We start from the raw sequence: 26,979 nt of genomic DNA, 5'->3' as shown, positions 1-26,979 counted from the left end.
GTAAGTAAACAGGTGCAAAAAATAAGACAAAATAATGAAGCCACGAAAAATTCTAAGCATCTTGCATATGCAGAGATACTTTTTTCCATTAGCAAATGTTCACAGTGTGACAGAAGAATGTATGCAGCTGAAGGAAGTTAGCAAGGAGAATTCTGTACAGAGTGAAAGTTCGAGAGTCATTCACACATCTGCAAGTTAGCTGTTTATTTTATCATTGCTGACTACTTGGAGACAAGCTGTCTGCAGGTACAAGCAATTAATCTTGAGAGTTCTTTACAGAGGTAAAAGCAAAATGTAAGGATACAATGACAAGCAGTTTAGTAAACAAAGTTTGTAATTATGGGAAGTAAACAAGAAATGAAAATTATTTAATGCATTTAACAGAACAGTGCATAATTTAGTTTTATTTAAAGGTAGCCAGTGCACTTTTTCTTACGGGCTAAACATTGTTTTCTGAAAGCATGCAAACTAATTTTCATAACCGGGAGGAGGACTAGAGATGAGAAAAGGCAGCAATCAGCGAAAATGGGAACACAGGGCATAACTTTTAGTTATGTACTTACCATAACTTCGGATGTATGGGATCCATCTCGCCTACATTCATGACAGATGGGTTCGGAGCCGATCCATCGGCTCTGACTCGGCAACTTATACACTAGCACGAAGTCTCTCATTGGCTGGGCTACTCCCTATCCCAGGATGCACTACACCTGCTTCCCCAGATCTTGTTTGTTCGCTTTTATACACCCATGTAAACACAGAAAACACTATTAGTCACTATAACCAACTAAAGTTCTTCAAGAAAGAACGCCAAGAAAAAAGTGACTACAGCTCCTCTAAATCCAAAAGGAAGGGGGAAGGAGGGTGGGTACTTATGAATGTAGGCGAGATGGATCCCATACATCCGAAGTTATGGTAAGTACATAACTAAAAGATGTAATGGGATCCTATCTCGCCTACATTCATGACAGAGATGGGACAGCGTCGCTAGCACCTACATCCCGGGTGGCTCATTGGAATACACTCCTGAGAACTGTGGAACCAAAGGAAGCTCTGCCTCGAGAAACCACATCCAATTTGTAATGAGAAATAAAAGTGTGCGGAGAAGTCCAGGTTGCCGCAGCACAAATATCATCTATTGATAATTTGGAGTGAAAAGCTACGGAAGTAGCCATTGCCCTGGTAGAATGAGCCTTGACTGGAAAGGGAAGGTCTTTATTAGCCTGTGAATAAATAAAAATGATACAATCTTTAATCCATTTAGATATGGAAGCTTTTGTTACTGGTTGACCCAATTTGTTCGCTGCAAAAGAAACAAACAACTGATTTGATTTCCGCGTTTGAGCGGTTCTATTCAAATAAAAACGTAGTTGTCTATGTACGTCCAATTGATGCAAGGTATATTCTGCATTATTGGAGAATTCTGGGAAAAAGACAGGGAGTTCTATAGTTTGTTGCATACAGAAAGAGGAGGCCACCTTTGGTATAAATGCAGGGTTTAATTTCAATGAAACTCTATGCTTGTGAAAAATCAAATAGGGAGGATCAGAACAAAGAGCTTGAAGTTCTGAAACTCGCCTAGCAGATGTTATGGCTACTAAAAAGGCCGTTTTCCAAGACAGAAATTTTAAATCACAAGTAGCAGCTGGTTCGAAAGGACGGGCAGTTAGGGCAGCAAGAACCATATTTAAATCCCAAGGTGGAACAGGCTGAGATAAAGGAGGCCTAAGGAGCCAAGCCCCTTTAAGAAAAGCCTTACAAAGTTTGTGAGACATCAATGAAGGTTCAAAAGAAGCATGAAAATTAGAGATCACTGCTAATTGAACCTTAATGGTAGAAACTGAAGAGCCCGACTGAAAAAGGGAGGCCAGAAAATTCAGAACCTCCGATACTGGTGTAGTGAGAGGATCTATACCCCGTTCTTGAGCCCAGAAGGCAAACCTTTTCCATTTACTGGAATAAAGTTTGATGGTGGAAGGTTTATGAGAAGAAGACAGTATGTGGACCACGTCCGGCGAAAGAGCATAGTCTCGGACTAAGGATGGAAGTGGAGTAACCATGCTGCCAACTTCAAGGACCTGAGAGACGGATGACGCCATCCTGACTGGTGAGTCAACAGGTCTGGCACTGGATCCAGAAACCATGGACCTTCTATCGCATGCCTCTGTAGGAAGGGAAACCAAACTTGACGAGGCCAGTGCGGGGCAATCAAAATCATCTCGCTCTCCAAGTAAATGGCCTTCTGTATCACCCTCGGTAGGAGGGGGAACGGAGGGAAGGCGTAGAGAAGACCGGGGGGCCAAATGTGAGTCAGAGCATCCCTGGGAATCTGTCCCTGAGAAGGGAACAGTGTGAAGAACTCTCTGCATTTCGCATTGTGCGGGCTGGCAAACAGGTCGCAGCAAGGAAGACCCCATCTGTCGAAGATTTTCGCAGCTATACTCTGTTTGAGGGACCACTCGTGGGGTAACAGAATGGTCCTGCTTAATCTGTCCGCAATCACATTGGACTTCCCCGGTATGTGCGTTGCCATTAGAAAGCGGTTGGTAGCTACCGCCCAGTGCCAAAGTCTCATGGCTTCTCTGCATAGTGGGTAAGACCTGGTTCCACCTTGCTTGTTTATGTGCCACACCACCGACATGTTGTCGGATAGGATAGTAATCGGGCCCTGTGGGAGAGCGTGATGGAGAGCTTGGAGTACCAATAGTACCGCTCTCATCTCCAGGACATTGATATGCAAATGCGTTTCCTGGATCTGCCATGTGCCTTGGACCGACCTGTCCAGGTAATGACCCCCCCACCCTACCTGGGAGGCGTCCGTAGTCACAGTGGCAATGGGACGTTGAGGTATAAAGGGTCGCCCCTGGTCGAGATTTGATTGGAGAAGCCACCAATGAAGATCTCGACGGCAACTTTCCGTGATTATGATTAAGTGGTTCAAGGGAAGTTCCTGATAGGACCATTGAACCGACAGTAGCCATTGTAAGATTCGCATGTGAAGTCTGGCCAAAGGAACTAAAAGTATGGTTGACGCCATCGAGCCCAACAGTTGTAGGATCCGATAGGCCGGGGCTCTTTGTAGGGAGAGACAGGATTTGACTTGATCTTGTAAGACCTGAATTCTTGCTGCCGGTAAATAGGCGCGCATTCTTTTTGTGTCTAAGTCTGCGCCTATGAAAGTAATACGCTGAGATGGCTGTAGTACAGATTTTTGCAAATTGAACGTGATCCCCAAGAAATGGCCCAAGGTGAACGTGGCTCTGAGCGCTTGGAGTAGTAGATGCTCGGAGGTGGCAGTAAGGAGCCAGTCGTCTAGATAAGGAAACACCTGGAATCCCAGACTTCTCAGGTGAGCAGTTACCACTGCCAGACATTTGGTGAACACCCTGGGGGCTGTGGTGAGACCAAAGGGCAGTGCTCGGAATTGAAAATGACTGGCTCCGAGGCGGAAGCGTAAATGTCTCCTGGACTCTTGAGCTATGGGAATGTGATAGTAAGCGTCCTGGAGATCTATGGAGCACATCCATGCATTCTTTTCCAGCAAAGGAAGAATAGATTGAAGAGTGACCATTCGGAATTTGGACTTCTTTACGAAACGATTCAATGAACTGAGGTCCAAAATGGGCCTGAAGTCCCCTGTCTTTTTTGGTACCAAAAATAACTTTGAGTAAGTTCCTGATCCGATCTGGTCGATGGGGACAGACTGGATGGCTCTTTTTTCTAGCAGCTTTAAAACCTCTAATGCTGCCTGATCCCGCTGACTGGGTGGCACGTCCAGGATTTCCCTTAAAGAAAGGGGGGGTTTGTTGAAGGGTATGATATATCCTCCGGTAATGATGCAAAGCACCCACCGATTGCTTGTTATGGATTCCCAAGCTTGTGGGTGCGCCGCAAAGCGACCCCCGACTGGCTCCGGAGTTGCACAGTCGGGCAACAACTCAGGAACGCTGGTTGTATGAAGAACCACAAAAGGAATCGCGGTCTCCAGAGTTACGGGGGCCTCTGCCACCTCTGGGGCGGCGTCTTCCAAAATCCCCCCCCCCCCGCCTCTGGAGGGGGAATCACTGGGTGGAGTAGAGAAAGACTTTTGGGATTTTTTAAACCACATTTTCCCTCCTCTCCCAGCCTTGGGATAAGGCCTGGAAGGAGCGGAAAAACGGGCCCCAACGGCAGTCAAAGTCTTGCCCTCCTGCTCGCACCGAGTTAGTGTGTCCTTCACCTTGGGTCCAAACAAAGATGACCCATCAAAGGCGTCGTGAAGGAAGACTTGAAGGCCTCCGTGAACGAACACAAGCGTAACCAGGCTTGTCTCCTGAGGGCAACGCCTGTTCCCGCTGCTCTACTCGCCCCTTCGGCCGCATACGAAATGAGCCTCATGGACGAGTTAACGATAGAAAAAAGGGTAGTCATCTGTGCGCCAACAGTCGGGGCCAGCGCCTCAGGTAGATTACCAACAATAGAGTCATTTAGCTCTTTGAGAAGATCCCTTTGGAGCCTCGTAAAATGACATAAATAGTTCAGCGACCGTAAGGTAAAGGCTGCTGAGGACAGGGTATGCTTCCCGTACCTATCCATACTCCTAGAATCCTTATTAGGAGGATGAATAGACGTCGAAGCCTCTGCCACGTCCTGCTGTGTGGCAGAAGCCACCACCAAAGCATCTACAGGCACACCCTTAGTGAGAAATTCCTTCTGGGGGGGCTGACAAATATTTATTGGGCCTCGCAGGCACCGGTTCCACAGAATCAGGGTGTTCCCACACCCTTCGAGAAACCAAATCAAGGAGTTCATCGAAGGGCGGAGACACCCAGGAGGCGGAAGGCTGGGCCCCAAAGGCCTTGAGGAAGACTGACTCCTCAGCTGAAGGGGTTTTGGCTTGCCAGTCACCTCTCTGTCTCAGAATCTCCAAGATATCTGAGAAGAAGATATCATCCGAAGATGATTTGGGGGACCCTTCTGCATCATCGAGGTCAGTATCCGATGTAATAGACTCATCTTGGGAGTCTACGTGCTTCCTCTTACACAATTTCTTCCGTGGGGGTTCGTCCGAAGCAGTTTTGGACGGACCACCCGAAGAAGGAACCCGATGGGGTATCCTCAGGCCCTGGGGCCCCGCTGCCGGGGGGCTGCAACACAACAGAGGCACCAGTCTCCAAATCTAGGGACGGTGAGGTAGAAACTTGTTGAACCGGCAAAGGCATGGCCAGCGCGCTCCTCATGGCCTCAAAGGCCGGACCTCCAGAGTCCAAGGAGGTCACTGGTCTAGAGGCCACGATGGCACTGGAAATTCCAGCAGCCGATGCTCCGAGAGGAAGACTAGGCACCAAAGCACCTAATCCCAAAGTATTCCCCTCGGGCCCGGCTGAAGAGGTCGCAGTACCAAACCCTGAACCGGAGGACAGGGTAGGAAGCATAGTCGGAGCCGAAAGGCCTGTAAGGGGTCTCTGCTCCGACCGTATGGCTCCACATTGCTCCACCACCACCGGCTCCAACGGCTCCGAAGAGGTTGGAGGAGGAATCAAGTGAGTTGGAGGGGGGATCGGCTCCGAAGCAAACTGTGCTGGAGCCGAGACCATTTTAGTAAACACTGGAGACTGGAAAAGCCTCTGTAAAACCCTATCCAGGTCCGAATCTGACAGTCTCGAGGATTTAGAGGAGGTAGACACTCGAGAAGATTTTCTTCGGCGCCGAGAGAAGGGGACCGGCTCCGATACGGCTCCAAAACTATCGGCGCCGACTCCACCACATCATGGACCACCATCGGCACCGAAGGAGCCTTCTTCGGAGCCGAGGGGGAAGAGTCTGAGCTGCACACCTCCACCGGCTCCGAAGCCATTGGAACCGATGGAGGTGATTCACCTCTCGATACTCCAACTTGCGGCTCCGAAGGCAATGGAGCCGAAGTAGGAGGTATCGAGGCAGACCCTTCGACCCTCGGCCCCGAAGTCAGTGGAACCGAGGAAGAAGAGGTCAATTTTGTCTTTTTAGAAGTCGGCTCCGACGGACTTGTCGGTGCCGACGATCTTTTCTTTTTGGAAGCAACAGGAGGATTTAAGGCTTCCTCAAAAGAAGGTTTGATAAGCCCTTTCAATATCAGCTTGTTCTTACGTTCTTGAAGAACTCTTGCAAGTGTTTCGGCCCCACACAATAGACACAGATTGAATGACTGTCTGTTATGGACATTTTATAACTGCACCGAGTGCATTTTTTTAAAACCTGACTTTTGTTCTTTAGACATAGTACAGGCCCTACAACAAGTATGACTTTACCACAAAAGTAAGCACTATAACAAAAAAGCGCCAACTGAAAGCGCGAGACACACTGGCGCGAGCACTTAGGAAAAATTTACCTCACACACAAACAGATAAAACAAGTCCAACGGCCCAAAGCCCTCTAATTTAAACGGGCTTGGCCCAAAAAACAATTAACCACAAAGGGAAATTAAAATTAAATAGTACACAAGGGTAGGGCAAAGGCCCTCTAACTTAAACGGGCCTTGCCCGACTGAAAAAATTAAGTACCAAAAGACACTCAAGCACTCAAAAGTCACAAATAGTATAAGGAATAGCTGTTAAAACAGCTGTTTGGTTAATATATGACAAAAACGCCAAGGTCAAGGACCAATAAAGGTAAAAAAGAACCACTTAGCTCCAGCCAAGTCGAGACCACGTCCAGCTTGTAAAGCGGCAAACGAGATCTGGAGAAGCAGGTGTAGTGCATCCTGGGATAGGGAGTAGCCCAGCCAATGAGAGACTTCGTGCTAGTGTATAAGTTGCCGAGTCGGAGCCGATGGATCGGCTCCGAACCCATCTGTCATGAATGTAGGCGAGATAGGATCCCATTACATCATGATCTTTAGGATGGGTAATCTTAATTTTAGATTAGGTTATACCTATGTGAAGCTGCTGAATTCTTACAACTGTTCCGATCTGAAGGATTAAACTTTATTTGTTAAAATGTACATAGTTTTATGTGCTTCTTTTAAGTTAGTAGAGGATGGGGTGTTTTGAAAAGATATTTGTTTGAGGATTTTTATTACAGAAAAAGGCATGAGAAATGTGACATATGTTCAAATGGAGATGACAGCAACCAACTGTATAAGAGATCAGCCTGACAAGCATTAGTGTGTGCATGTAAGACAAAAGTTGGAGCTACACAATCAAAAAAAATAACTGTCATGTACAATATGTAGGAATCAGTAGTGCAGTTAGGACGGGGTGATAGGGGTAACTGCCCCCAAGCACAAAGTATTCAGGGGCACAATCAGCCAATTCCAATCTCTCTACAATGCATTTGCAGTAAAACCATTGTGTGTAGCACTCTCAGTGTGGTCTAAACTGCAACAAGTAGTTTGCTGAAGTTTAAAAGTAATTGAGATGTTATTTTTCTCTTAACTAAAACCTAAGCTCTGTAGTGCTCTGTGCAGGCAGGGTACAAACTGTAGCAATCATTTGCTACAGTTTAAAAGTAGTAATTTTTTCATAAAAAATGTAGAGGGAGGGTCAGGGCAAGGCAAAAAATAACAGAATGCCTGTAGAAGGCATGGCCAAATTTTTTTCTTCCTTTTTTTTTGCTGTCGGAAGTGTGGACTGTAGTAAGCTGATTGTTAAACTGTACAGATTGCAGAGAGAGGCTAATCATACTGAAGTGCTTTTTTTTTTTTTTTGCTTTTGAATTGCTTGCAGAGCTGAGGGGTTTGGGTTCGTGATATGGGCACAGGGAGCCAGTTGAGCCAGCTACGCTTCTGGTGGGAACAATAGTTTATCATCATAATGGCTACAATACTCATAGTATCTTGGAATGTAAATGGCCATACAGGTATAAAAACAAACAAAAACAACTGAAAGAGTATTAGATTATATTAAGAAATGCAGACTGCAAATAGCAATGCTGCAGAAGACACATTTGGAAAGAAATGAGCATACGGCTTTGACAAAAAAGGATTTCAGAATAAATATTCAGTACAATATCCTGGACAAAGAAAAAGGGGAGTAATAATGCTTATTGCTACAGAGGCTCCAACAGTGACAGAAGATGAAAAAAAAGACAATAATAGTAGATTTGTGGTAGTAAGGGGCCATTGGCAAGAGAACAGGATTACACTAGCATGTATTTATATTCTATCACAAACTGCTGTTACAGAACTTGAAAATTTTGGGAGAAATAATTAGCTTTCAATAGGGAATATTACTTAAAGGTAGGGACTAGAACTTTATTTGCAATAGACAGAATTTATTAGAAAGAGACAAGGGAAATATGACAAAAATAATAGATTTCTGAATAAATTTATGAAAATATTTGGTGTGGAAGATGTGAATTCAGGTGTAAGAACTCAAACAGAATTTACATGTAATGCAGTGAACACACACTGATATCTGGAAAAAGAAAAATCAGTTAAATGCTACTATAGTGAGACCCAATCTTAACAAATATTATGCACCCTGCTTAAGTTAAGAGTATTGCACTAGGTGCTTAAACCTGCCTGTACTGGCCAGCAAATGACAGTGACAGAACAAAATACAGATTTATTTCTGCCTGCTATCTATGCTGGTAATGTGTTCATGACTTTTTGTAACATAACAGAATGTCTTATGCTGTCTTTCTTACAGCACTTGCTAAGTGTTTTAGAACTTTGAAAGCCAGCAAAACACTTAGCACCTTTTTCTGGTAACTAGTAGCACATGGAGCAGGTAAAGCTCCATGAATTCCAAATAATTATGATTGGGTCTCTGATCAAAACCCTTAGTTGTGAGTTTTCAACATAAATGCCAAGATTCACCTCTTGAGTTACATAAGCCAGTTATGATCAGCGACCACTCGTAATCCTGTATTTTATTCCCCAAGGTACAATAATTGGGCTAGACTGGACAGAAATTATATTTTACACGAACATGTGAATTTAATTAAAAGCTTCGACATATATCTAAGAACTATTTCAGATCACACACTAATAAAAACTAAGATAAAAATGCAGGGTAATGAAGTATACATGAAGCACTACTGCTTTTCCACCTACCAGTTAAAAAGACAGAAATGTAAGGCATGGATAGTGGAAATTATTTGAAGTCACTACAAAAGATGGGAATTTCTTCATAAGTAATAGCTAATGAGTGGAATACAATGAAAATGGAGTTTAAAATAGGGTAGAAATATAGGGAAAGATATAGTTAAGAATTATTTAGAGGAGCCGACAAAGGTTAAAGCATTACTGAATAAGAGAAATCTCACAGAAAGGTGCAACTGCAGAGTGCTACAGAGAAAATAAGGGAGCATTTGGATAAAATGAATGACTTTAGAAATACTGCTGTTAAGCAACTATTATTTGATAACTACTCTAGGGCACAAAAACATTTAGCACAGTGACTTAACAACCCTTTCGAATATTCATTGCCTATCAAACTTAGGGAGTCTATGACAAGAAAAATAACTAGAGACCCTTTAGAAGTATTGAAGATATTTCAAACACTTTATAGAGAATTGTATAAAGCAGATGACTGTGGAAATGAAGAAAGAACACAAATGCAAATATTTATGAAAGACTTAAATTATGCCAACATTAGAGGAAGGTGACGCTCAACAACTAACAGTTAAGACAGGAAGAGATGAAATAAGAAACAGTGATGTATAATCAATCTGCATGGAAGTCTCTAAAACAGATGATATTCCAGTGGAAGTTTGGAATTTAGCAGGGAAGAAATTGATAGAGATTTTGAAGGTTTTGCTTGATAGTGTATTAAAAGGATGGGAAGCACCAGCAAAATGGAAAAAAGCTGTGTTGGCTTTATTACCCAAAGAAGATAAAGACTCATCAGACCCAGACCCATTTCAATTTTAAAATACAAATCCATACTAGCTAAAAGAATGGCAAATGTGTTGCCAAAATTGATAGATGTGGATAAAATGTGGTTTTGTGGGGGGGAAGGCAAACATGACAACATTAATAAAACAACGATGATCCAAGAAGGAAGTAAAATATAAGAAAATATGGTTGTAGGTGGACCGTGATGTACAGTAAAATGGGATTCTGAGTAGTGCAATGCACACATCTGCATTCCCTAATACAATAATAAGGTTCATTAGGAGGATACATGAAGGATCAGAGGCAAGAACTGAAGTGGGATGGTTCCTCCCCACAACGTTCCATTTGTACAAAGGAACCAGGCAGCAGTATCCTCTTTCTACTTTATTTGCTTTATATTTAGAGCCACTGGCAAACAAAATAAGGGGCTCAGAAATTCAAGGAGATAACCAGTATAGTAATCAAGAAAAGTTTGCTTTATTTACAGATATTACTTTGTACTTGAGAAATCCTGAAAAGGACATCTCAGTATTGTAGAACATTTTGAGACCATTTCAAGTCTTTACAGGATATAAATTAATAGAAGATGAAACAAAAGTTATAGCCATAAATTATGTACCCACATGGGAATTGGTTCAGCAATAACTCATATGATAAGATGAAGTGTTTAGAAGTATAGATTAAAAAGGCTTCTGTTATGGCACCTAAAGATATGTGAAAGGAAACTAAACAACAGATAATACAAAGCTGAGAAACTGGAAGCTCTTATTTAAGGATATGGATAATAAGACACAAGCAGTGAAAATATTTTTCGTTCCTTTAGTTTTATATACAGGTCAGGCATATTTTTATCAACCCCATAGAAGACAATAACACATGCTGAAGGTTATAATTCAAAGTGGAAGGGAATGATGATAAAGCATGGGAGGGGTGGGAGTTCAAGAAATAAGATGAGAGAGACTTTGGATGCAGATCCTTAAGAAGAAGAATAACCAACATACAGAATATTATATTCATGACGCTGCAGGAAGTATTCTAAGGACCTTGCCAACACATTAATGAAGAAAGGAGACTTTGCCAATAGGGATGGATGCAAGCAGGGTTTTAGCTAGGCAGCAGGGAGTTTGGATTTGCTAGAGAAAGTTGGCAGAGGAGCAAAGGCATTGAGAGCAAATAACTAGAGAGGGAAAGGTAACAGAGTGGGATGAGGACAACATGATGTTTGGACTGTGGGCAAGAGACTGCCTCCCCTAGCAGGGATTAATATGAGTATAGGCAAAGGGAAATGGCTTGTGGAGTCCTTAAGTGAAATATTTACTCTGGTACAGGTTTTAGACAAATCTAGAACAGAAGCTGCTTTTTAAAAGTGGATAATTAGGAGGGTATACAAATATTGAACAGCTATAAGAATCAATCAGAGGAGGTTATAAAAAACTGGGAGGAGAGACTGGAAAAGCAATTTACAAGGGAACACTGGATGGACATACATATGGCTCCCAAGTATGGAACAAATTCCAGACTGTTTAGGATTTGTGTTTGGAAGTGCTTGCATAGTCATTTTATACCGTAAGCAGGCTTTGAAGAACTTTTCTTCTGGTAGACAGTAAATACTGGAGGTGTGATGGGAATAAAGAGGTAACTAGGAACATGCTTTGGGGTGCAATAAGCAGGCAGATTTACAAAAGTCCACACAGAGTACTCAGAAACACTGGGGGAGTAAATGCCTGAAACTAAGGAAATTATTCTTTTGAGCTGGGACACAGAATCTGAATTGTCTATATATAGTAAGGCCTTACTGAGTTTAATTGTGTTGGCTGCCAAAAAAGCAATCACTACAAAATATTAATCAAAGTCTAAACCAAGTGGATTTAAAGTATTGAATATTGTGAAATATAAAAAAAAAAATGGAAGAGCTAAAAAAATTTTGTCTGCAAAGGCTGAGGTGATACAAGCAGGTAGACCACAGTCCTATACATCTAAGTTATGCTAAGTGCATAGCTTTTACATATAATAGGGTTGGTCTTTCTTCCTCTACATACAAAACAGAGTCCCCAGCAAAACATTACCGGGTGGCTCTCCAATAGGATTTCATGCAAGTAGATATTTTCAAAAATCTAGAGAGAGATAAGTAAAATCTAGACAGAATCAACCAACCCATAAATGTCTTACAAGAATTAGATTCATTCCACTTCTACTAGAACATATTATCAGTGAGGATGGAAGTCCTCATACTAAAGATAAACATAAGGATTATTACTAAAGAAATGTTTTCAAAACAGACCATGGGTGGAGAAGGGTAGCTGCCAATGCCCCACAGGGAAAATGGAAACAATAACAAATATGGGAACAAAGAAAGAAAGTGATTGAAGAGGACAAATCCAGTCTTAACACCCAGATTCAGTCTCTGCCTATATGATGACATCAGAAAAGTGACTAACAAGAAAACAGCAAGTCTGCAAAAGAAAAATGACTAGGCAAACAATACAAGTGCTCAATTGAGATGGTGTGGGTTTGTAAAGGGAAAAAGCCCAAGGGTGAATGGTCGTAAACATTTAAATTTCCCAGGAAACAAGGACACTATCATGGTGGCCCAAGATAGTGGGCTATGCACAAGTTGGTCTACAAAGTCCATTGAACATGTTGGAAAAACAATCAAATGTTGGTTTTGTAAAACAGAATTGGAAACGGTCGCACACCTCATTGCTGGGTGTAACATACTAATAGCAGAAGGACTGTATACTGAAAGGCATAATAATGTGGCAAGACTGTTGCACTGGGGATTGTGCAAACATTATGGTACTGAAGTAGATGAAAAACACTGGAAACATGAGCCACACAGCATTATAGTAAATGATGAAGTATACATCACATGGGATCACTCATCAGGTCAAAAGATAGATGGAAGAAAACCAGATGTAGCGATCCGTGAAAAGAAGACAAAAGCAGCATTGATCATTGAAATCACTACATCCAGTGACTACAGTGTCTTGCATACAGAGAAACACAGGGTCATAAAATACCAGGATTTGCAGGCAGAAAAGAGAGCAATGTGGAAGAAGATACCCAGACAGTTCCAATAGTAGTAAGAGCAACAGGTCTTATCTAAATACGATTGTAGATTCTTTTTTATAAGTTACCAATACATGCAACTTCATACAAACTACAGGAGTCATTACTGGAAACATTACGAGTGGTACAAAGAGCACTTTTGGCTCACATCAAAGATTGAAACAATACTAATTTCATGAACTTTATTCACACCTTCACTTAGGAATGGGGTCCATTCCTGTCATGGTAGTAGAAACCCAAAAGACTAAGAAATTCAAAAGGGAGGAACTAGGTAGAAATCTAAGGGCCTCCAACTCAGCAGTAACCCAAGAAACCAGAGTAAGTAAAAGCAAGTTAAGTACTTACTATAATGCTAGAGATCCTTGTCATCCCCACTCCATCCACTTTGACTAGTGGGAAGTCAGCCTACAGGCAGATCCAGTCTGCAGTTCTATCACTTCAAGTGTTCAATCCTGAGCTCCTTTCCTACACCCATAATGGCCCATCCCCTGTGTCAAATCAAGTTTTCTGTTAACTCCCTAGTGAAATAAGAGCCAAGGGAATATTGGAAGGAAACAATGGGAAGTAGAAGGGCTTCATGCAGATCTACTAGGCATGTCCGGGTAAGAAATCATGATAAACCACCCTCCTTCAGCCTTCCAGTTATCAAACTGGACAGACTTGGGATGACAAGGATCCAGCATTATGATAAGGACATGACTTCAGTATCTTCTGTCATCCTGTTCCAGCTGTTTTGGCTAGTGGGGCAGTTACCTATTTTCTCAGGTGAAATCATGACAGGATGCCCTGAAGGAAAATAACTGCAAAGGAAGATCTAGATGTGGATACAATGTCCAGCTTATAATATTAAAAAAGGCATGCAACATAGACCAAGTTACTGCCTCACAAACGTCATCAAATGAGGAATTTCTGAAGGCAATATTTATTACTGGACGTGGCTGAGTGTGCCTTTGGCTTCCTTGGTGCGGACTTATTTTTTGACTGGAAGACAAAGGTCATGTGCTCTAAAAGGCAACTGGACAGAGTTTTTTTTAAGTACCTTATGTCCTAGTAGAGGAGGAGTAAAAGAAATAAATGTGAATCTTTCCAAATAGATTTTGTATGGAGCAGATAGAAAAGTAACTGCCTATAAACATCCAAGGTGTTAAGTAAGAACTCACCTTTATTACAGTAAGAAAAAACTGGAAGGTGAACAGATCCATTGGGGCTGGATTCTGAAACAACTCTGAGGATGAATGAAGGGTTAGTTCATAATGAAGCTATCTTTGTGGAAAATGAGATAAGGAAGCAAAGACAATAGTGCATGCAATTCTAATATTCTTCTAGCTGTAGTGAGTGCAATGAGGAATAAGGTCTTCCATGGGAGGAATTTCAACTTGACAGAAAAGGCTGATTCAAAGCAGGAGTGAGTTATTGTCTTTAATGAGAAATTTGGGGTCTTTGATGTGGGGATGTACAAAAAAGTCCCCTTTAAAAAGGCTTTACATAATTTTGGAGCTGTAAGAGAATATGGCAAGCCTGTGTGAAATGTTTGAGATGGCAACCAACTGTACCTTGATTGTTGAATAAACTTGCAACTGCCATTAACAACATGGCAAGAGGCCATTACTGGAATTAGAGAAACTATGCAGTCAACATCAGGGAGTGAATGACTGGGTGAAAATAGCTGCAAAGGTGGGACAGAAGACCCAGTTGTAAATTTAGAAGCAGGTGGCTGGTTCTTGAGGTGAGGCTGTAGTGAAGGGAACCATATTTACCTTGGCTAGCAAAGGCTATGGAAGCGAACAGAGAAGCTTTCTGCAGGAAAGTACAATTGTGTAGGTAAACTTACCGTAACAGTAGATATTTAGATAGATCACTAATGCGGTAGCCTAAGTTATATGGGTTATATTCTGTCCAGGATATGAAAACCAGCCAGCTTCTAAAGCTTAAGGGCATCTTCAACATGTCCTAGTCACTAAACAGCTTCAGGAGAGTGGTATAAAGTCTGTGGGTAAGGGGCCAAATCTTAGAGCTTTTGTGTCCTTGAGTAAGAGGAGGGTAGAACCATGCATGCTAAGTATGTATTAGGAAGTAAGGGAAAATGCAAAAAAAAAAAAATCCACATCCTAGCATAAATATAATAAAATAAAGGAATGGAGGGAGGGTGCTGCTATTGCAACAGTGATCTATTTGAACATCTACTGTTATGGTAAGTTTACTTACACAACTGTACTATGTTCATCATTGGATCACTGTTGCAGTGTCCCAAGTTATATGGGTAGAATACCACAGTTTAGAAAGAATGAGGAAGATGAAGGATCCATGTCCAGGAGCACCTGGGGAACAGTCCTAGCAAAACCTTTTCTGGACCTAAAGGAAGAGTCTAATTTGTAGTTCTTGGTGAAAGTGTGCACAGATAACCAAGCTGCTGCCTCTAGTATATTTCTAAAGTCCACTCCTTTCCAAAAAGCCAGAGAAGTAGCAAAAGCCCTAGAAGAGTAGGCCAGAACAGTCTCATTATAACAAGACACTTCCAGCACTAACAAAAAGTAAAAGCATGGAACAGCCATTTAGATATGGTCTATTTCAATACACTAATGATCAAAATTCCTGAAGGTTGTTTTCCTATCAGAACAAAATCTGAACTGCCTGTGGATATCCCTACTCTTGGTTCTGGATAGAATTGAGGGAAATGTATGGCCTGCCTCAAGATAACCCCAGAAACCATTTCAGATATAAAGGAGCACTTTAAGTTACCCTATCCTTAAGAAAGATCAGATAAAGCTAAATCACTATAAGAGCTCGGAACTTGGATATTCTTCATGCAGAAGTCAGAACAATAAGTACAATGAGTAACTTTTTCAAGATAAGAACTTCAAATCAGCCTCATGGGCAGCTTCAAAAGGAACAAGTGCAAGTTTCTCCAGTACAAAATTAAAATCCCAGGAAGGGGTCACCTGTCTTCAAGATGGGCAGTTATGTAAAAATCCCTTTCAGTAACTGATTCGCTTGAGGCAAAGCAGAAATACAAGCAGAAAGAGCCATGGCCAACTTCAGCTGTTGTATGTGCATTGTTGCACATACCTTCCAGCAGCTTAAGTCTTTGGTATACCGGCTGGACTTTCTGGTAACTGAGGCTGTGATCTCCCTCACATTATGAATAGTACAACATGGGAATAGAAGACCATGCAAAAATCCCTTTCAATAACTGATTCACTTGAGGCATAGCCGGCCTTAGGCATAGGCCAACTAGGTGGCTGCCTAGGGTGCCTCTCTAGCAGGGACACTTTTCCAGGATTTATTTGGTGTAGGTAGACTAGGATGGGGGCACCTGGTGGTGCCGGCAAGGCGCCGTAGAGCCCTTTTGCCTAGGGCACCAGTTGACCTAAGGCCACTCCTGACTTGAGGCAATGAAGAGATACAAGCAGAGAGGGCCACAAGGTGAATCTTGATAAAGGAGTAAGACAGGCCAGATGAAAACTCACATAAATACTGTAGACCCAGAGGCATCTGTCCCTGAAAAGGGCCTTGGTTCTTCATCACCAACTCTTCCACTTAGCCAAGCATGATTTTCTAGTAGCAGGTTTCTTTAGCCTCCTAATACTTGCTACACATCCTCAGAAAACAAGTGCCTAAAAGGTATCAACATGTTACCATCCAGACAGTGAGATGAAGTTGAAGGTTAGGCCATATTAAATAATTTCTATCCTGTGTGAGTCAGTCTATCTTGTGGAACAGTCTGTGGTAATTGCCCTTAGAGTCTAGACATTTTCAAAAGAAGGGGGAACCACTGTTGCCTGGGCCAAAAGGGAGAGCTACCACAATTACTCTGGGATAGTCCTTCTGAATCTTTAAAACAACCTTGGTTATCACAGGACAGGGTGAAAAAAAATACAGTAACATTCCTGTCATTGGGAATAAAAAGGCATCTGTCTTTCAAGCCTTTGTGCAGACAGTCCTGGAGCAGAATTGCTTTCTCTGTTGTGGACACAGGCAGAGCTATATGATGAGTTCCTATAGTTTGATCGATTCCTGGGTTCAATGCCCATTTGTAGAGGGCTGTCCTTCTCATGCTCAGCTTGTCTGCAATAACATCCTACACTGACAATGCAAGTAGGCAGTAAGGATAGACTGCACAGGGTTACTAGTTCCTATACTTCCACAGCTAGTCTGCAAAGAAAGTAGGACCTGGTTTTCCTCGGTTTTTATATGGACCACATCACTGTGACATTGTCTGATTACTAGTAGAGAGCCTGGAATTCAACTATGATTTAAAGATTTGAGAGCGTTTATTAGAACCATAATTTCTTTGACATTTATGTGTTTTACTCTGTCTTGTTTGTTCCACCAACCCTGAACTTTCATTCCACTGGAAACAGTCCACCAAAATATGGGGCATCTGAGGTTTCAGACAGAATAGGGGATAGATGGGAAAAGGGGAAACCAAGGTTGAGAGATAAATGGTACACCCACCAAAGTAACTTCATTTTTACAAATCTCAATACTGTTTACCTTTTCCTAGCTGAGAATGTTTTTGTTTCCTATAACAGGAACCTGAATCAGAATGAAAACTTAAAATGCATTTTGACATTGGGGTTGAAAAATCTGGGTAACCCCCTAAATTAACTTTCCTGATTCATCAAATCTTTTAAAGTACCCCAAAAGGGGAGGAACCAAATAAAACCTTCATCCAGAAGACCATTCAGGATCTCAACTCTGGCATCCTCTGGTTAATTCTGGGAACACAGCCAGGCAAATCTTATTATTACTGGCCATATAGCAGCTGCCCTAGCTATAGCATCAACGGTGTTTATAGGAACATTTAGAGATTGCTTGGTTACATTAAAAAGTATTCAGAGATGTCTTAGTCTCTGAAGAAGGGAAGTCAGCAATTAACTATCATATTGTCAAAAGAAGTCAGCAGAAACTTGGACAAGCGAGTCTGACAATTCACTATTCTAAAGGCTACGGTTGAAAAAGAAACCTTCTTCTGAAACCTATCAAATGCTTTTTCATCTTTGCCAAAAAGAATAGGGTTAGCTGTCAAAAATGTTTGGCATAAGATTATTTTAACAAATCACTACAAGGGCAGATCTAGGGTTTGATCTAGAAAGAGTTCAAGAAACCTTGTATGATTTATCAGACTTCTTGAGGGTAGGATGATGACTGTCAGATAAACTGCTGGCTACCAAGAAAGCAGCTACTAAGCTTGGCAAAACAAGAGGTACACTGCTGCAGGCGGAGGGAAATCCACCTATAGCAAATCATATATTTGCTGAGATTCTGGTATCTCTTATTTGCTTTGACTGAAGTCAGGCCTTCATTTTGACATTAGTATCAGAAAATAAGAAGTTATGTACTCACCATAACGTTCCATCTCGCCTTCATTCTTCACTGATGGGTTCGGAGCTGATCCTTGGCTCCGACACAGCCGACTAGCAAGCTCAAAGTTTTCCAGTAGCTCAAGACCCACCCCCTTATCCCACAATGCACTGCTGGAATAACCTTAGATCTTGTTTGCTGCATACCATATAGAAATACAATAATTATTCTGCCTAGGAATGAAGACACATTGAGAAACCAGGATGAAGACAGCCTCCAGGTCAACTGCCAGCCAGTAGGGGGAAGGAGGGAGGGACATGAGAATGAAGGTGAGATGGAACAACTCACATGGAACATTATGGTGAGTACATAACTTCTTTATGTGAAGTTGTTCAATCTCGCCATTCATTCTTCACTAATGAGTAGCGTCCCTAGCACCCAAATCTTGGGTGGCTCATGGAAGTACACTCTTCAGAACCGTAGATCCAAATGAAGCCCTGTCCCTGGAGGCCTTATCCACTTTGTAGTGAGTTATAAAAGTGTGAGGTTTAGACCATGTTGCTGCCGCACAGATGTTCTCCAAGGGTAATCTGGCTTGAAAGGCTGAAGAGGTAGAAACTGCTCTGGTTGAATGAGCCTTCACCTTACTAGACAAGGGCATGTTATGACAAGAATAGGTGTAAGTGATACAATCCGACAGCCACTTAGACAAGAGTTGTTTTGGCGACTGGTTTACCTTTCATGGCCTCAGAAAAAGACACAAAAAGCTGATCTGATTTCCTAATGTCTTTTGCTCTGTCTAAAAAAAATCTAAGTTGTCTGTGAACATCGAGTTTGTGCAACATATATTCCAATTTGTTGGTGTGATTAGGGAAGAAAATGGGCAACTCAACGACTTGGTTGATGTTAATCTCTAAACATACGTTAGGCAAAAAGGATGGATTTGTCCTGAGAGATACTCTGCCAGCAGGAAAGACCATATAAGGAGGCTTGATGGATGGGGCGTGGAGCTCTGACAGTCTGCAGGCTGAAGTGATGGCTACTAAGAAGATAGTTTTCCACAACAGAAAGTTTAGCTCACAAGATGATGCAGGCTCAAAAGGAGGAAGAATGATGTGAGATAATTAGAAGTTATGTACTCACCATAACGTTCCATCTGAGTAGGTGACTTCATTCGGATGCAACCTGTGGGTATCGGATCCGACCTCGGATCCGAGCCGGCAATTCAAAAGCTTAGGCTCCGAGCTCCTAGCTCCTCCCTCTTACCCATAACCCCTTGCCACGCCCTGACTGACCTCAGATTGAGTTTGCCTCAAATACTGACCACAGTATACTAAAACAGCATAAATACTCGCTCTATAAAGGTCAGGGGGATGGAGGGGATAGTTGCATCGAATGAAGTCACCTACTCAGATGGAACGTTATGGTGAGTACATAACTTCTAAATCTGAAGTAGGAAGACTTCATTCGTCTGCAACCTGTGGGACAGAGTCCCTAGCTACCTGAATCTTGGGCGCCATCATGGAAGGATGTTCCGAGCACCGCTGAGCCAAAGGATGCTCTTCCTCTAGAAACAACATCCACCTTGTAATGAGAAATAAAAGTATGAGGCGAGGCCCAAGTAGCTGCCAAGCAGATATCATCCAACGAAACACGGGACTTAAAGGCGGCTGACGGAGAAACTGCCCTAGTAGAATGAGCCGTAACCCTCTTAGGAGCAGGTCTGCCTGAAGTGTCATATGCCTGCAAAATGCAATTAGCAATCCATTTAGACAGAGTGACTTTAGACACTGCTTTACCCAGAGCAAATTTAGCAAAGGAGACGAACAGCTGATCTGATTTCCTGTGGCCAGCTGTCCTGTTAATATAAAAACGTAATTGTCTATGAACATCCAATGAATGCAATTTGTATTCCCTTTGTTTGAATACTTGGGAAAAAGACAGGCAAATTGATTGACTGGTTAATATTGGATTCAGAAGAGACCTTCGGAAGAAAAGATGGATTGGTCCTGAGGCACACCCTATCAGGGAAGAAAGAAAGGTAAGGCGGTTTGACACAAAGAGCCTGAAGCTCAGACACCCTTCTGGCTGAAGTGATAGCTACCAGAAAGACAGTTTTCCAGGAAAGGAATTTTAAATCAGCAGAAGCTGCAGGCTCGAAGGGAGGAGCAGTAAGGGCCTGCAGGACTAAAGACAAATCCCAAGGCGGTACAACCTCCTTGACTGGAGGCCTTAATAAAAAAACTCCCTTGAGAAAGGATTTGCATAATTTCGCTGTCATAAGGGGAGCTGTGTCCTGTCCAATGTGATAATGCGATATAGCCGCCAATTGTACTTTAATCGTGGAAGAACTGGCCCCTTGATGAAAGAGGTCTGTTAGAAATTCTAGCACCGCAGAGATAGGTGCTGAAAAAGGATCCACCGTTCTCTGCCTGCCCAAATAGAGAACCTCTTCCATTTACTCCGATAAACCTGTCTGGTAGAAGGTTTATGAGCAGCCACCAAAATTGCTTTGACCGGTGAAGAGATACCGGGAGTCCTAATTAAGGTTGGAATTGGAGCAGCCAAGCTGTCAACTTCAGGGTCCGCAGATTGGGAACTGGCATTCCCAGAGGGTGAGAGATGAGATCCGAAATTGGATCCAGAATCCATGGTGGATTGATTTTGTGAGACCATACGAAGGGGAACCAAGGTTGTCGAGGCCAGAATGGGGCAATGAGAATCATTCTGCTCCCCAAACTGTTGGCTTTCTGCAGAAACCTCTGCATCAGAGGAAGTGGAGGGTAGGCATAAAGGAGACCGGGAGGCCAAGCATGCACCAGAGCATCCTCGAACTCCCTGGTGGGGAAGTAGAGCGAAGAAATTGTCGCATTTGGCGTTTGAGGGAGAAGCAAAAGATCGCAACAGGGTTGCCCCAAACGGCAAAAATCTTCTTCGCTACTTGAAGGTTTAGGGACCACTCGTGTGGAGAAAGGATGGTGCGACTGAGCTTGTCCGCAAGGATGTTGGACTTTCCCGGAATGTGCGTTGCTATCAGAAAGCGTTTGGTGGAAATTGCCCATTCCCAGACTCTCATGGCCTCTCGACAAAGGGGATAAGACCTGGTTCCTCCCTGCTTGTTGATATACCAGACTACGGACATGTTGTCTGTCTGAATCGCAATAGTCCCTGTAGGAAGAACGTGGTGAAGTGCTTGCAACGCTAGGAGCACCGCCCTCATTTCCAGGACATTTATATGCAATGATGTCTCTGTGGGATTCCACGTGCCTTGGACAATCTTTCGCCCAGAATGCCCCCCCCACCCGAGGCAAGAAGCGTCCGTGGTCACTGTGGCTCGGGGAAATGCAGCGCAAAAGGGTCTTCCTGCTAGGGGCTCTGGAGAAAGAAGCCACCACAGAAGGGAGTCCCTGCACGCTCTGCTGACCGCAATCGGAGCGTTTAGAGACGAACAAAGAGGAGACCACTGAACTTGAAGGGTCCATTGAAGAACCCGCATGCGTAAGCGGGCATGAATTAGAAGCGGGATAGCTGCCGCCATAGAACCTAGGGCCCTCAGGACCGAAGCTGCAGTTGGTGACGGTTGAAGGATTCTTGTCACATGACACCTCAGGCTGACGATATGGTCTGGGGTGAGGAAGGCTCGCATTGATCTGGTGTCTAGTCTTCCTCCTATGAAATCTATAATTTGAGTTGGATTCAGGAAAGATTTCTCCCAGTTGATCGTTATGCCCAGCCTTGGTGCTAGTTGAAGGAAGTAATCCCTGGCTGAGCACAGAAGATGCCTTGATGATGCAGTCAGGAGCCAGTCGTCCAGGTACGGAAAGACCTGTAATCCCTGGAGCCTCAGGTGGGCCGCTACCACCGCTAACACCTTGGTAAACACCCTGGGGGCTGAGGTGAGACCAAAGGGGAGGACCCTGAACTGATAGTGACTGGCTCCCAGCCGGAAGCGAAGAAACCTCCTGGATCGTCTGTCCATCCGAATGTGGTAGTACGCATCCTTGAGGTCTATGGAACACATCCAGTCGTTCTCCCTCAAAAGGGGGAGTATAGATTGCAGGGTGACCATCCGGAACTTTTGCTTGGTTACTGACAGGTTCAACAGGGAAAGGTCTAAAATTGGTCTTAAGTCCCCCGTCTTCTTTGGCACCAAAAAGAACCTGGAGTAAAACCCTAATCCGGCTTGATCTGGGGGGACGCGCTGGATGGCTCTTTTTCCTAGCAGCCGCTCGATTTCGAGAGCTGCGGCCTCCCTTTGGTCGGGTGGAACATCTGGGAGGCTGCGAGATTTGGGAATCTTGATTAGGGGTATTGAATATCCTCTGGATATGAGTCGAAGCACCCAACTGTCTGTTGTTATGGACTCCCAAGAAGTCAGGTGCATCGAAAAACGCCCCCCGACTGCCTCCAGAGACGGACAGCCGGGCAACCCTTCAGGGCTGCTGCGTGGGTCTCTCAGAGAAGGGTTCTCTGGACCCAAAATTGCCAGGAGCCCCCCTGCCTCTGGCACGACGACCTCCCCGTCCTCCTCTGCCACGGAAGGACTGGTTATCCGGAGCAGGTTGGGACTGCTGCGACTTCGGAACCACATCTTCTTCTGTCCCTTTTGGTTCTTAGAGAAGGACCTCTGGGGAGCTGAGAAGCGGACTCCGACGGCAGACAGCGTCTTCCGTCCTTTTCGCTCTGGACAAGTGTCTCGCGAACAGTCTTGCCAAATAAGGCAGAACCATCGAAGGGGGCATTCGCGAAGGTCGCCTTAAAGGGCTCAGCAAAATCACAATGGCGGAGCCAGGCCTGTCGCCTCATGACAAGGCCTGCTCCGCTGGCTCTAGCGGCTCCCTCAGTAGCATGAGACAGCAGCCGCATAGATGTATTGGATACAGATCTGAGAGTGGCCATTCGGGTGGAATAAACCTGCTTATCCTCACTCGAGATGGACTCGGGAGATGCAGCGTACTCTTTAATCAGATCTCGCTGCATCCTAATGACGTGCCATGTAGTTCAGCGCTCTCAAGGAGAAGGTCGCTGAACTAAACACTCGCTTCCCAATTCGATCCATCGAACGGGACTCCTTGCCCGGAGGATGGACGGAGGGACTCTCCTGGGCCAATTCCCTCTTCGTGGCTGCAGCCATCATCATGGCATCTACTGGGGGACCCTTACTCCAGTGGGTGCGGTCTGATGGAGGAGAAAGAATGCGGTCCGGGCGTTTTGGGATAGGCTCAATGGTGTCCGGATCCTTCCACGCCCTGATAGATATAAGATCTACCAGGGGATCAGCAGGAGGGACACCCAAGAGGTAGAAGGGCCCGCCTCGAATGCCTCCAAGAACACAGACTCGTCCGAAGAAGCCTTGGGGCAGACCACCCCCGATCCTTAACATCTCCATGATGTCTCCAAATGAGACGTCCTCAGGGGTGACCTAGGGAGCCTTCCCTTCATCCAAGTCCGTGTCTTCAGTGACGGACTCAGGGGAGTCCATGTGCCTCCTCTTGCACTTGCGCTTCCGAGGTACTTCATCGGGGCTGTCCGAGGAGTACTCTTCAGCAGATGGATGTTCCAAGGGAACCACTTGGGACATCGAGGCGGGCTGTCCCTGGGACTGGCTGGTGGGGGCCTGGCCCAACTGCAATGGAGTGCGGGATGGAGCCGTGGCAGGGACCGGGGGTCCGGATGACCTCGACAGTGCCCTTTCCATAATGTTGAAAGCCGAGGGGGAGCCAGCTTCTCTAAGCCCCGAGCCGACCCCCACTCGGATCCGGCGTGCGGATCGGAGTCGGAGCTGAAACCGTCGGATCCGAGAGACCAGTGTGCTCCGACCTGGGCGGGCGAAGACACACCAGCTCCCTCGGATCCGAGGCTCGGCCTCGGCTCGAGAGGTCGGGTCCGGCACCAAGCACTCAAGGATGGGACGGATCCGAGGTGCGCCGACCAATCGGATCCGACCCACCCCGGATCCAAATCTGCACGGCGCCGAAAGCTCCGAACCCGTGGTATGGGTCGGAGAAGGAGCTACGGGCGAAAAGGGTCAAGCCCCTCCCGGTTGGGGGCTAGGAGCACTCCCATTTGCATTTGGGCCTGGATGAATTTCCTCATCATCCGGTCCATATCAGCTTCGCTCATCGAAAGGTCGATCTAGAGGAGGCCACCGGCGGACCTAGAGAACCGCCTCGGTGACCTCCTGGAAGGGCTAGCCTCCTCCTCCTCGGGTCCAGGAGAGAACCGAGGGAGTGGAGCCGAGGAGGAGGAAAGCTAGAAGGCACAGGGGAAGCCCGCTTAGATGGAGGAGCCGAGCTGGAAGCTTGGCTCTCCTCTTGTGGTGCTTCTCCTGTGCCTCTCCTTCTGTCTCTCCCTACTAGAATCCTTCCTCCGGCATTTTTAAGGGAGGTTGAGTCCCAGCCGGAGGGAGAACTGACAGCAACAAGTTGCTGACTGGAGGGCAGAGGCCGAAGCAGTATCTGGGGTAAAAGACCCGCCAGCACTAACTTCGCCCTCCGTTCCCTTAAAGCCCGGGGGTTGAACCCTGCACAAATGGTACAACCAGAAGACAGGTGTTCAACCCACAAGCATTTGCTTGAGTGTGGCCATCTGCTGGGGACAGCTTATGGCCACACTCGGTACATTTGGAAAAGACAGCCTTAGGGGCTTCAGACATAACACCTAAGGCCTAAACACACACACACACAAACAAACAAACTACGAAAAACCCGTGAAAAATTAACTAAAGAGGGAGGGAAAGCCTTAACCACACACAACACTAACTATTTTTGTAACAAAAAAAGAGAATTTGAACAATTTTCCTGTCAGAAAACTACTTATCTCAAAACCACGCCAGGAGCTCAAGAATTCCGTTGCTTCTTGAAAAGCGGCAAACGAAATCTGAGGTCAGTCAGGGCATGGCAAGGGGTTATGGGTAAGAGGGAGGAGCTAGGAGCTCGGAGCCTAAGCTTTTGAATTGCCGGCTCGGATCCGAGGTCGGATCCGATACCCACAGGTTGCAGACGAATGAAGTCTTCCTACTTCAGATCATAAAATTCAAATTCCAGGGAGAATAAGGAGTCTTCACTGGAGGCCTCGTGTGAAAGGAACCTTTTAGAAAAGCTTTAGACAATTGGTGAGCCATAATATTCAATCCATCAATCTCTAGATGGAAATTGGATATAGCAGCTAGTTGTACCCGCACCGTAGCAGCCACTGCTCCTTTGTTGAAAATTTCTGTCAAGAATTGTAAAATAGAAGATAATGGCACTTGGTAAGGGTCAACATTATGGGAGGAAGCCCAAATGGAAAATCTCTTCCATGTACTATGATACAATTTTCTAGTGGAAGGCTTATGGGAAGCCAACAAAATTTGACTAGTGTCATGGAAAAGATTATAAAGCCTGGCTATGCGGGGAATTGGAACAGCCAAGTGGTTAGCTTCAGTGTCTGTAATGATGGATGAAGATCCCCTGACGGATGTGTCAATAAGTCTGGAACTGGGTCCGGGATCCATGGTTATCCAGAATGTGGTGGTAAAGAAACGGAAACCAAATCTGCCGAGGCCAATGAGAGACTATAAGGATGATTGTCCGTCCCAGTGACTTTGCTTCCTGTAAAAATCTGGGTATCAGAGGAATTGGGGGAAATGCGCAGAGGAGACCCAGGGGCCAATCGTGGACAAGAGCATCCCTCGGGGACTGACCTGGTGGGGGAATCAGGACAAAATAGCTTCTGCATTTGTTGTTGATATGACTGGCAAACAGGTCGCAGGAAGGCTGGCCCCATTTGTGGAAAATCCTGTCCGCAATCTCTTGTTTTAGGGACCATTCATGGGGCAATAAAATTGCCCTGCTCAGTTTGTCCACGATGACGTTGGATTTTCCCGGGATGTGCATTGCTAACAGAAAGTGCTGGGATGACACTGCCCACTACCATACTCTGAGAGCTTCTCAGCAAAGGGGGTAAGACTTGGTCCTGCCTTGCTTGTTCAGTTACCAGACCACTGACATGTTGTCTGTCTGTATTGCAATTGTCCCTAGAGGAAGAGAGTCCTGAAAGTATTGCAATGCTAGAAGTACTGCTCTCATCTCCAGGACATTGATATGCAGATGTGATTCTTGATCTGTCCATGTGCCTTGGGCAGTCTTTCCCTGAACCCCCCCCCCCCATCAGGGAAGCATCCGTGGTCACAGTGGCAACTGGATGGGGTAGCATGAAGGGACGTCAACCACCACTGAAGATCCTTCTTGCAGGAATTTATCAGGATTATGTGATTCATTGGAAGTTCTTGGTAAGTCCATTGCATGAATAGAAACCATTGAAGGATCCTCATATGCATCCTTGCTAACGGGATTGCCAAGATTGCTGCTGCCATCAATCCTAGTACTTTCAATACCTCTGCAGCTTGTGCTCTGTTCTTTGATTCCAAGGACATGATGTGTTGGCGAAGAATACAAACCCTTTCTGATGGAAGAAGAGTGGTGGTTGACGTGTCTAATTCTGTCCCTATAAAAACGATATGCTCCGATGGCAACAAGACAGACTTTTCAAAGTTGACTGTAATGCCTAGCCAAATACAGAGTGTCAGAGTAGCCTCTCTCACTTGAAGAAGTTGATGCCTGGTGGTGGAGGTAAGGAACCAATTGTCCAAGTACAGAAACACCTGGAATTCTAGACGCCTCACGTGAGCCATGACTACTGCCATGCACTTGGTGAACACTCTGGGAGCTGTAGTGAAACCAAAGGGCAGGGCTCGGAACTGATAATGACTGGCTTCCAGCTGGAAAAGCAGGTGATCCCTGGATGGTCTGGCCATCTTTATATGG

Source organism: Protopterus annectens, chromosome 8.part0 (genome assembly GCF_019279795.1).
Source record: "Protopterus annectens isolate FY-2018-M chromosome 8.part0, PAN1.0, whole genome shotgun sequence".
NCBI classification, from domain to species: domain Eukaryota; kingdom Metazoa; phylum Chordata; order Ceratodontiformes; family Protopteridae; genus Protopterus; species Protopterus annectens.
This window is presented reverse-complemented; position numbering follows the sequence as displayed.